General features: G+C 48.9%; 1 protein-coding gene and 1 long non-coding RNA gene across 3 annotated transcripts in view; one reads left to right on the top strand and one right to left on the bottom strand.

Annotated features, from left to right (window-relative positions):
- Positions 1–1,866: 1,866 nt before the first annotated feature.
- On the bottom strand, positions 1,867–3,431 carry LOC127060928 (uncharacterized). Of its 2 annotated transcripts, none has more exons than XR_007780296.1 (3): positions 3,253–3,431; positions 2,948–3,109; positions 1,867–2,627 (listed from the first exon to the last, which is right to left on the bottom strand). It is a non-coding gene; the product is annotated as an uncharacterized LOC127060928 (long non-coding RNA). The 2 variants fall into 2 exon arrangements; XR_007780295.1 differs by lacking the exon at positions 1,867–2,627 and adding an exon at positions 2,678–2,734.
- A 2,814-nt stretch (positions 3,432–6,245) lies between these two features.
- GNG7 (G protein subunit gamma 7) overlaps positions 6,246–11,214 on the top strand; it is a 31,108-nt gene continuing 26,139 nt past the window's right edge. Inside the window, exon 1 of the mRNA XM_009096914.4 lies at positions 6,246–6,401. The gene's annotated coding sequence lies outside the window, so the exon portion shown is untranslated. The remainder of the gene's footprint in view (positions 6,402–11,214) is intronic.

Raw genomic sequence — 11,214 nt, 5'->3', positions numbered from 1 at the left:
CCTGTGAAACCAGAGCAGAATTCCATCCCGTTTCCCTGTGGGTTTTGATTTGTGGCAGTTCCTAGGGACAATTCCCATTCCTGCATTGCCAGGATAGATGGAATCAGCATTTCCCTGCCCAATTTAAGACTGTTTTCCCCATTCCAACAGGGACTTGAATTCCATTTTACCACTCCACGAGCTCATTAATGCTCTTTGCTGCGGAGAGTTTTGCCCTGTGGCAAAACTTTAAAAAATGATTTGATTTTTTTTTTTTTTTTTTTAATTTTTTTTTTTCTGTTAAGGTGTGAGAAACGCGGTTCTGGTGTTCTCTGGAAATAGTTCTCACCTTTGGAATAATCCTGGAGAGAGGCAGAGCTGCTGAAAATAGCAGCAGCTGCCATAGGCCAGGATGGAGTTGTGTTGTCAGTCATGGGAACAGAAATCCAATTCCACCTGCAGATGAGCATTCCTGAAATAGAAGAGGGCTTGTCAACCACCAGAGGAGATGCATTGTGTGCATCCCTGGTGAGGGAAAAAAATAAAATTCCATCAGATCCACGTTTTCCAGGGGTTTGGGAAACTTGGGAGAGTCCCAAGCTGATTTTGGAGAGGTGGTTTGGCTAAAATGTTGGTGGTTTGGAGGTGAATTCAGGAACAAGCTGGCTGGGATTGCAGAGGGATTCTCAGTTTTGCCAGCCTGGGGAGGGTGGGAATGGCTCCAGGGTCAGGAAAAGCTCTCAGGGAAGGTCGGTGCAGGGCCAGGAAGTTTTTATGGGAGGCTGAACAAAGCTGGCTAGGAAATGGATTCACAGCCAAGGCAGGGGGGCTGTGCTGCTTCCCAGAATTCCAGCACTCCCCAGGCATTCCAGGCACAAATTCTCCATTTTCCTGCAATTTCAGGATCCACAGAACCTCTGGTCCAGCTGCTTTTCTTCCCCAAACTCCCCCAATCCAATTTTTTACCCGTTTTTTCCCTGATTTATTGATCTCATCCCCAAAACTGCTGCATAAATAAGATAAACAATCCCTCCCTGGCTGGTGTTTTCCATGTGCAGGCTGTAATGATGGCTTTGGATTCCTGCTGGGACCGATTGTGTCCAGCTGATCCAAGTGCTGCTGCCCATGGATGGATGAGCTTTGGGGCTGCTGATTGAAAATAAAACAGAATGGCAGGGTGGGAAGAGGGCTGGGCCTGGCCACCTTCCATTTAATTCTAGAACAGATTGGAAAAGCTTTTGTCCACATCCATATTTTCCTCAATGTTCTCCTAGCAGGAATATTTATTTTCTCTCCTCCTTGCTCTGGGTGGTTGTAAATTCCAGGACTTGTAAAATTTATTTCTGTATTTTCCCTGATCTCAAAAGTTCAGTGGGATTATCCAAGGAAGAAAAACACCAAATTTTTTGGCCAGGTTTTGTGGAAATAAAATCAGGGCTCCTCATCCAGAAGGATAAATAATAAATAAATTATTTATCCAGGAGGATAAATAAGAAAATCAGGGCTCTTCCTTCCAGGAGGATAAATAATAAATAAATTATTTATCCAGGAGGATAAATAATAAAATCAGGGCTCCTCATCCAGGAGGATAAATAATAATTAAATTATTTTTCCAGGAGGATAAATAAGAAAATCAGGGCTCCTCATCCAGGATGAGAGCACGATCCTGCTTTCAGAGGTTGTTGTGGAGCTGCTGCTTGCAGTAGGAAGTGGAGGAGCAGTTCCAGGATTTAATGGAATCCCACTCCCTTCAGCCCCAAGGGAATGGGAAGGAGAAAGAATTCCAGCAGCAGAGCTGGATAAAGCTGCAGAAACTCTGTGTAAATGTGCTGGGAAAAGAAAAAAGCTGGATTGGGAAGTGAGAGCCCATCAATCTGTCACCTCTGTCACCTCTCCAGGAATGGGAATCTGCTCCATTCCCTGGATTCCCAGCAGATCCTGCTCTAATCCAGGCCTATAAATACTCCCAGTTTGCCTTCCTGGATCTCCTCTGCAGCAGGATTTTGTGGAATTCAGAGGATTTTTGCTCTTGGAAGGTTTGGTGGTGGTGCTGGCAGTGAGGATGACACGAGGAGAGCTGGAATCCCGTTCCTGCCAGGATCCTGGGATATTTCCTGCCCTGTGGGATGGGACCCAGGGGTGGAAGGAGCTTCCCTCCAAGCTTCCCTCCAAGCTCCTGAGCTGGTCCATCCCTTGTGACACGGATTTTTCCAGCTTTACCAACTCCAGGAGGGATTTTGGGAAGGAATTCCTCCCTGTGAGGGTGCTGAGGGAATGGGATGGAATTCCCAGGCCAGCCTGGATCCCTGGGAGTGTCCAAGGCCAGGCTGGAGCAAGCTGGGACAGTGGGAGGTGTCCCCCTTAAACTCCCCTGAACTCCCCCTGCCTTTCCTGCAATCCCAACTCGTTTTCCTGAATTATTTCTGTGTGTGTGTGGAGCCAGCTCTGTGCCACATCCCAGGGGTTTTGTCCTTGTCACCAGCGGGTCTTGGTGGCACCACGGGGCTCTGCAGTGGCACCCCTGGCACGGAGCTCCTGCTGTGCCAGCTGCGTCCAGAGCCTGGGGACAGTTTTCCCAATTCCCAAACAAATCTGGATGAGTTTTCCCAATTCCTAAGCAAATAGATGAATTTTCTCAGTTCCCAAACCTGGATGGGTTTCCCCAATTCCCAACCTGGATGGGTTTCCCCAATTCCCAAACCTGGATGAGTTTCCCCAGTTCCCAAACCTGGATGGGTTTCCCCAATTCCCAAACCTGGATGGGTTTTCCCCAATTCCCAACCTGGATGAGTTTTCCCCAATTCCCAACCTGGATGGTTTCCCAAATTCCCAAACCTGGATGGGTTTCCCAAATTCCCAAACCTGGATGGGTTTCCCCAATTCCCAAACCTGGATGGGTTTTCCAATTCCCAAACCTGGATGGGTTTCCCCAATTCCCAACCCTGGATGGTTTCCCCAATTCCCAAACCTGGATGGGTTTCCCAAATTCCCAAACCTGGATGGGTTTCCCCAATTCCCAAACCTGGATGGGTTTCCCCAGTTCCCAAACCTGGATGGGTTTCCCCAGTTCCCAAACCTGGATGGGTTTCCCCAATTCCCAAACCTGGATGAGTTTCCCCAATTCCCAAACCTGATGAGTTTTCCCCAATTCCCAACCTGGATGGGTTTCCTTCCCCCATTCCCAAACCTGGATGGAGTTTCCCCAATTCCCAACCTGGATGGGTTTCCCCAATTCCCAAACCTGGATGGGTTTTTCCCCCCAGATTCCCAAACCTGGATGAGTTTCCCCAATTCCCAAACCTGGATGGGTTTCCCCAATTCCCAAACCTGGATGGGTTTCCCAAATTCCCAAACCTGGATGGGTTCCCCAATTCCCAAACCTGGATGGGTTTCCCAAATTCCCAAACCTGGATGGGTTCCCCAATTCCCAAACCTGGATGGGTTTCCCCAGTTCCCAAACCTGGATGGCTTTCCCTGGTTGCCATTGCTGCTGTTCCCTGCTGTCCCCATGGCAGAGCCACCACAGGACAGGCAAACATCCTGACTCTCCTGGTGCCTGGGACATCCATCCCTGGCTCCCAGTGCATCCCTGCTCCAGGGGCTGCTCCTGGCTGGGTTTTATCTGGGCTGGCTTTTGCAGGTAATGCTTACCCAGGGAGCAGTTCCCTCTGGAACGCTGAGCCTGGCACTGCCCTGAGGCCTCCTGCAGCTCCAGCCCTGCTGCCCTGGCTGCTGTTTGTCATCCTTGGGGAAAAAAAGCTGGGATAATCATTTGTGGGGTTTATTCCCTTAAAATTCCAGCATGAATGGGGGGTTTCTCTGCCCAGAAGAGAGGGATTCTCTGCTGGAAGTGCTCAGGGGTGAAATCCCAGTCCCAGCTGGGAGATTTGCCCTGGAGGCGATGACGTTGGCAGGGCTGGGTTTTATCAGAGGTGTTTTCCAGGGATAAATCAAACATTGGGAAGGGTTTTGGGGAAGCAGAGCTCTGTAACCACCTCCTGGCCACTTGTTGAGAACAAAAGCAGGAACTGCTGAGGTGGGGGAGCTGTGAGGCAGCCGGGATGTGGGGAGAGCATGGGGGTCTCTGCACAGCTCCGTGCCCTGTCCGTGGGGATGAGGCTCCTCAGATCCTCAAACCCTTCCCTGAATCCCTGAATCCCTGAATCCCTCCCTCCTTTTCCTTTGTTTCTGCTGTGCCCAAACTCTGCTTTTATATTTTTTCCCCCCCTTTTGCAGATGTCATTCTCTGCCACCTGACAAAGGAACAGAATGCAGCAATTTTCCCTAACCTAAATAGTGGCTCTGTGTTTCCAGCTCCCCTGGAACTGGAATTAATTTAGTGTGTGGGTTTTTAATGGGCTGGTTGTGGGGAGGAACAGAAGATGAAATGCTGCAGCTCTGCCTTCCTCTTCCCTTTCTCCCCTCAAATCTTTGTCACTCTCCCTGGCTCTCACTTCCATCGGTCGCTCAGGGGATTTTTCCCTGGGTTCTTTTGTTGAAAGTCCCCTGTGGCAGCTCAGGAATGGCCGGGATGGGGCTGCCTCCCTCAGAGGGGACAGAGCCCCTGGGGCTGCTGGGGGGCTGGGAATTGTTTCTGGAATTGCTGGGGAGGGAGGGAGGGAGGGACACAGGGATGGATGGATGGACACAGGGACGGATGGATGGATGGATGGATGGATGGATGGATGGATGGATGGATGGATGGATGGATGGATGGATGGATGGATGGATGAATAGGATGATGGATGTGATGGATGATGATGGCTGGATGGCTGATGGATGGATGGATGGCTGATGTGGCTGCTGGTGGATGGCTGGATGTTGGATGGCTGCTGTCTGGATGGCATGGATGTGCTGCGCTGCTGGATGTCGGGTGGATGGATTGATATGGCTGGATGTTCATGGCGGGCTGGCATGGCTGGATGGCCACAGGGGACCGTGTGGCTGGGACCCCGGATGGATGATGGATTGGCTGGCTGGATGTATGGGCTGGCTGGCTGGCTGGCTGGATGGATGGATGGATGGCATGGATGGATGGATGGATGGATGGAGGATGGATGGATTGATGGAGGATTGGATGGATGGACCGGACGGACGGACACAGGGATTGATGGATGGGGGATGGTATGGATGGATGGACTGACACGTGTGGATGATGGTATGACACAGGATGGATGGATTTGAGGATGGATTGAGGATGGACACAGGGATGGATGGATGGGGGAATGGATGGATGGTATGGACAGACACAGGGATGGATGGATGGATGGATGGGATGGATGGATGGATGGATGGATGGATGGATGGACACAGGGATGGATGGATGATGGATGGATGGATGGACAGACACAGGGATGGATGGATGGATGGATGGACACAGGGATGGATGGATGGACACAGGGATGGATGGACACAGGGATAGATGGATGGATGATGGATGAATGGGGAATGGAGGAAGGGAGGGATGGATGGATGGATGGATGGATGGATGGTGGATGGATGGATGAGGGATGGAGATGGATGGGCACAGGGATGGATGGACAGACATGGGGATGGATGGACACATGGATGGATGGAGAGATGGAGGGAGGGATGGACACAGGGATGATGATGGAGTGGATGGATGGTTGGATGTGATGGTATGGATTGGTGGATGATGATGGATGGATGGGTGGATGGATGGATGGAGGGAGGGAGGGATGGATGGATGGATGGATGGATGATGGCAGCCATCCCTCATTCCAATGGAGCCATCTTCAGACTCAGATATGGAATTGCACAGCCTGGGAGCTGCTAGGATTTCCCCCCCACCAAAAAGTTCTCTGTTGGAATCAATGTGCTCAAAGCCAGGCCTAGGTTGGTAGAAATTGGGGTTTTTATCCCAGATTTCATGGATGAGCATGGAGAAAGCCTCAGGTGCCTCATCCTCACAAAACCTCTCCTGGGAGGACTTTCAGTGTTTCATCCCCCCTCCAAAAAATCTCAAAGGCAGGTCCTGAACATACTGAAGTGTAAATAAACCACCCCAAAGGACACATTGAAATGTAAATAAACCACCCCAAAGGACACACTCCTCCTGTGTCTGGGTGGGTGGAAATCAGTTTGGGTTCCAGCAGGCAGAAAACAGGAAAAACCAGGAGAAAATGGGGGAAAAGGTGTGAGGTGCTTTAAATAGTTCAGGAATGGGGCTGGATTCCAGCAGGGAAAAACAGGGAAAATACAGGGAGAAAATGGGATGGGGAAAAGGTGTGAGGTGCTGCAGCTGGTGGGCTCAAACCTGGTGTTGGTAGGAGCTGGAATTCCCTGCAGGATCCTTTCAATCGCTGAAAATTCTCTCCATTTATTGTATTTTCTTTTATTTTAGGAGATTTGTCCTTTCCCCCCTGCAGCCAGTGCCAGAGGAGGAGGGGACACCTGCCCAGGTAGGTGCCAGCAGCACCCACAGACACCCAAACACCTCCTGAGCCCCAAATCCGGGCATTTCCCAGCCAGAATTTGGGTGGGAAGGATCCTAAAGCCCATCCAGAGCTTCCCTTTCCCCCATCCCAGGGTGCTCCAAGCCCTGTCCAGCCTTGCCATGCTCTCCATGTCACCTGTGCCAGGTGGGCAGTGGGGACTGTCCCTCCACTGACAGGTGCTGCCCACAGAAAGGTTCTTCATAAAACAATTCCATTCTTTTTCCTGGAGCTGACTGATGGCTCCCTTCCATCCCAAACCCTGCTGTGACACCACAACATCACCACTCTTTAGGTGTTTCAATATTCTCCATCTTAAAAAAAAAAAAAAAATCTGAATTTTAGAGAAGAGTTTTGATGAGAAGATCCAAAGGTTGATCAAGGTCATGAGTCACTGACCTGCCTCAGGAGCAGCTCCAGAGATGTTCCCCTCTTCCTCCAAGGAGGACCCAGCCAGGCCAGAGGTGTTTCTTGGGCAGAAATCAGATTTTTTTAGGAGATTCCAGCGGGTTTTTGTCCTCACTCCCGGCTTCAGGCTGGATTTGGAGTCTCCAAGAGAGGGCACTGTGTCCCTGGCAGTGGAGCCGTGGATGAGCTGCCAGCCCCGAGCTCCTCATCCCAGGGAGCCGAGTAATTAACTGAGACACTCATTAACACTCATTAGCAGCTGCTCTGGGGGCTGGACATCCTCATGTGACCGCTGCTCCTCTCCCTCCAGCCCTGGCACAGCTTCCTCTTGTCTCACTTTCCTAAAAAAACAACCCAAAAATGTCTTTTCCCTGTGTCACTTTGCCCTGGTTTGTGCACTTGGGGTGTCCTCAGGAGGGGACAGATGTGGGAGAAGCTGTGAGTGACAGCTTTGATCCAAACCACGAGGAAAACAGGGGAAAAAAAAGAGGAAAACTCAGGGAATTGTTGTAATTTCTGGTGGGAAATGTTGGTGCTCCAGCTCAGAGCAAGTCTTTGTTCACAGATTTTCCTGGAAGTGTGGAAAGGGGGGATTTCCTTTCCTTTCCTTTCCTTTCCTTTCCTTTCCTTTCCTTTTCCTTTGCCTTTCCTTTCCTTTCCTTTCCTTTCCTTTTCCTTCCTTCCTTCCTTCCGCTTCCCTTCCTTCCCTTCCCTCCCTTCCCTTCCCTTCCCTTCCCTTCCCTTCCCTTCCCTTCCCTTCCCTTCCCTTCCCCTTCCCTTCCCTTCCCTTCCCTTCCCTTCCCTTCCCTTCCCTTCCCTTCCCTTCCCTTCCCTTTCCCTTCCCTTCCCTTCCCCTTCCCTTCCCGTCCCTTCCCTTCCCTTCCTTTCCCTTCCCTTCCCTCCCTTCCCCCCTTCCCTTCCCTTCCCCTTCCCTTCTCCTTCCCTTCCCCTTCCCTTCCCCTTCCCCTTCCCTTTCCCTCCCTTCCCTTCCCTCCCTTCCTTCCTTCCCTTCCCTTCCCTTCCCCTTCCCTCCCCTTCCTTCCCTTCCCTTCCCTTCCCTTCCCTTCCCTTCCCTTCCCTTCCCTTCCCTCCCCTCCTGAGGGGGCTGGGAAGGGGCTGGAGAATTCCTGAAGGGTCTGGAGAATTCCTGAGGGAGATGGGAAGGGGCTCATCCTGGAGCAAAGCAGGGTCAGGGGGACATTCCCAATGCCCACACGTCCCCAAGAGGAGGGGACAGCCAGGAGGCTCCCAGGGGACACCAGGACAGGAGGGACTCCAGGTGGGAGAGCAGCAGGAATTTCCTGCTGGAAAGGGTTGTTAAACCTTGGGAAGAGCTGCCCAGGGAGGTTTGGGGTGCCCATCCCTGGAGGTGGGGGTCAGGCACAGCCTCACTGATCCCATACTCTGATTTTTCCCCCTTTTTTAATCTCCTTGTGGTGCCAGGTTGGATTCTCCCACACCTTTCTGATTTTTAGGAGCAGCTTTTCATCCTCTCCCTTCTCCCCCCATTCCTGAAGTGACACCAATCTCCTTTTTTAGGGATTTTTATCCTGCAGAAATGGAGCTGCCCTGGCTCAGGAATCACTGATGGCTCCCATTTCCCAGGGGTCATTAAGACATTTAATTTTCCCACTAATTACCTGCATAAAACAGCTGATCCTGGAAGATTGAGGCCACTTGTGTCACCCAAAGCACCTTGAAACAACCTCAGGAGTTGCTCTGAGCTAAAACAGCCACATTTAAACCCAAAACTTGCCTTCCACATTCTCCTCCTTTCCCTCTTTTCTGTGGTGAACTTTTCCCAGCTGGAAAGAAAAAGGGGAATATTTGTTTGGATTCTTTTTGTGGGGTGTTTTTAGGGATTTTAACCAACTTGATGCTTCATCTTTTACTGGAGAAATTCCCAAATTGTTGGAGCAACTCTGGAGCCTTCAGGTGCTCTGAGAGCCCTGCACAGCAAATCCCTGCTGCCTTTTCCAGCAGCTCTCCAGGAATCCCAACCCTCAGCATCCCCCAGCTGGTGTTTCCAGGGTCAGGAATTCCCCTCAGCTGGATCCTCTTTCACCTCCCCTTCCCTTTCCACCCAGCTCTTGGTCTGCATTTCACAATTCCTCCCACTATTTTTGGGATGCTCTTGGTGTGCATTTCAAAATTCCTCCCATTTTTAGGATGTTCTTGGTGAGGATTTTAAAATTCTCACAATTTTTGGGAAGTTCTTGGTGTGGATTTTAAAATTCTGACTATTTTTTGGATGTTCTTGGTGTGCATTTCAAAATTCCTCCCATTTTTGGGATGTTGTTGGTGTAGATTTTTAAATTCTCACAATTTTTGTGATATTCTTGGTGTGGATTTCTAAATTCCTCCAATTTTTGGGATGCTCTTGGTGAGAATTTCAAAATTCCTCCCATTTTTGTGATGTTCTTGATGTGGATTTTAAAATTCCTCCCATTTTTAGGATGTTCTTGGTGAGGATTTTAGAATTCCTCCTATTTTTGGGATGTTCTTGGTGAGGATTTTAGAATTCCTCCAATTTTTGGGATGTTCTTGGAGTGGATTTTAAAATTCTCACAATTTTTGGGATGCTCTTGGTGAGGATTTTAAAATTACTCCAATTTTTGGGAAGTTCTTGGTGTGGATTTTAAAATTCCTCCCATTTTTAGGATGTTCTTGGTGAGAATTTCAAAATTCCTCCCATTTTTAGGATGTTCTTGGTGAGAATTTCAAAATTCCTCCCATTTTTGGGATATTCTTGGTGAGGATTTCAAAATTCCTCCCATTTTTGGGAAGTTCTTGGTGTGGATTTTAAAATTCCTCCCATTTTTAGGATGTTCTTGGTATGGATTTTTAAATTCCTCCAATTTTTGTGATATTCTTGGTGTGCATTTCAAAATTCCTCCCATTTTTGGGAAGTTCTTGGTGTGGATTTTAAAATTCCTGCCTTTTTGGGATGCTGTCAGTGGTAGAAGAGATCCCCTTTGGATCCTGGCAGAGGCTTTGGGCTGAAATAATTCAATAATTCCATTAAACCTCAGCTGCAGGGAAGGGGATTCTCCCTGCTTTGACCTGCCTGGAACAGCTGCAGCCATTTGCTAAAACTGGAGGATTTCAACACAAAATTGATTTTTTATTGGTGCTGTTTTGCCCTCTGAAAGGAGAAAAAGGTGATTTTTAAATTCTTTTTGGATGAAAGGAAGCTGGGAAATCAAAGCATCCCTGGAGTAGCTCCAGCACAGTTTGTTCCCTTAGCCTGGGGACATTTGAAAATCTCATTTTCCAAACAACTCCTGGAAATTGGCATCCCAGAAGCAAAAAAAAATCTCTTTTAAAAATAGCTCTGCCACGAGCTCTGCTGTTTCCATGTCCTGAGGATCCCTGAAACTCTGGAGGGGCTGGAGGAGATCCTGCCCAACAGAATCCCCAAACGTTTCCTGTCAGGAATGAGCTCTCCTGCTGGAATGGAATGGAATGGAATGGAATGGAATGGAATGGAATGGAATGGAATGGAATGGAATGGAATGGAATGGAATGGAATGCTGCTCTCTGCAGGGTTTCTTTGAAACTTTTATTTCCCCTCTTTTGCTCAGAGGAATGAGGAGGGCTTGGAAAAATCCCTTGGAATATCCCAGCTGGGGAAATGTGCAGCTCCTTTGCCTTGGATCCACATTTTAATTCCACTTCTGCATTAATCTCACCTTAATTTCACCTTTTCCCCCCACACAGATCCAGCTGTGCCCAGGTGTGTGAAATCCCAAAATTCCTGAGCCTCCAAGGGGGCAGGATTCGCTTTTGGGAAGATTTTAAAGAGCCAAGTGTGGTTCACTTAAATCTCATTCTCAATTTCCAATCTAATTCTCAATTTCCAATCTATTCGCATATTTCCCAATCTAGTCCAAATTTCCAATCTCATGGCTCATGTCCAATCTCATTCCCAATTTCCAATCCTCATTCCCAGTCCATCTCATTCCCGCAATTGCCAATCTCATCCCATAGTTCCAATCTCATTCTCAATTTCCAATCTCATTCTCAATTTCCAATCTAATTCTCAATTTCCAATCTCATTCCCAATTTCCTGAGAAATTGAAATTGAATTCCCTGGGGATGGGAATCCTGCAGACCCTTTTTTGCTTCCCTCTCCTCCAATTCTTCCCTTTTTAGGACTTCAAAAAATCTTCCAGATCCAGCTGTGCCCAGGTGTGTGAAATCCCAAAATTCCTGAGCCTCCAAGGGGCAGATCGCGTTTGGGAAGCTTTTATAAAGAGCATTGGTGTTCACTAAATCTCATTCGCAATTTCCTTAGAAATTGAAATTGCATTCCCTGGGTGGGCATCCTGCAGACCCTGTTTGCTCCCTCTCCTCCGTGCTTCCTTCCCCT

This window comes from Serinus canaria, chromosome 28 (assembly GCF_022539315.1).
Source record: "Serinus canaria isolate serCan28SL12 chromosome 28, serCan2020, whole genome shotgun sequence".
Taxonomy (NCBI): Eukaryota; Metazoa; Chordata; class Aves; order Passeriformes; family Fringillidae; genus Serinus; species Serinus canaria.
This window is presented reverse-complemented; position numbering and strand designations above follow the sequence as displayed.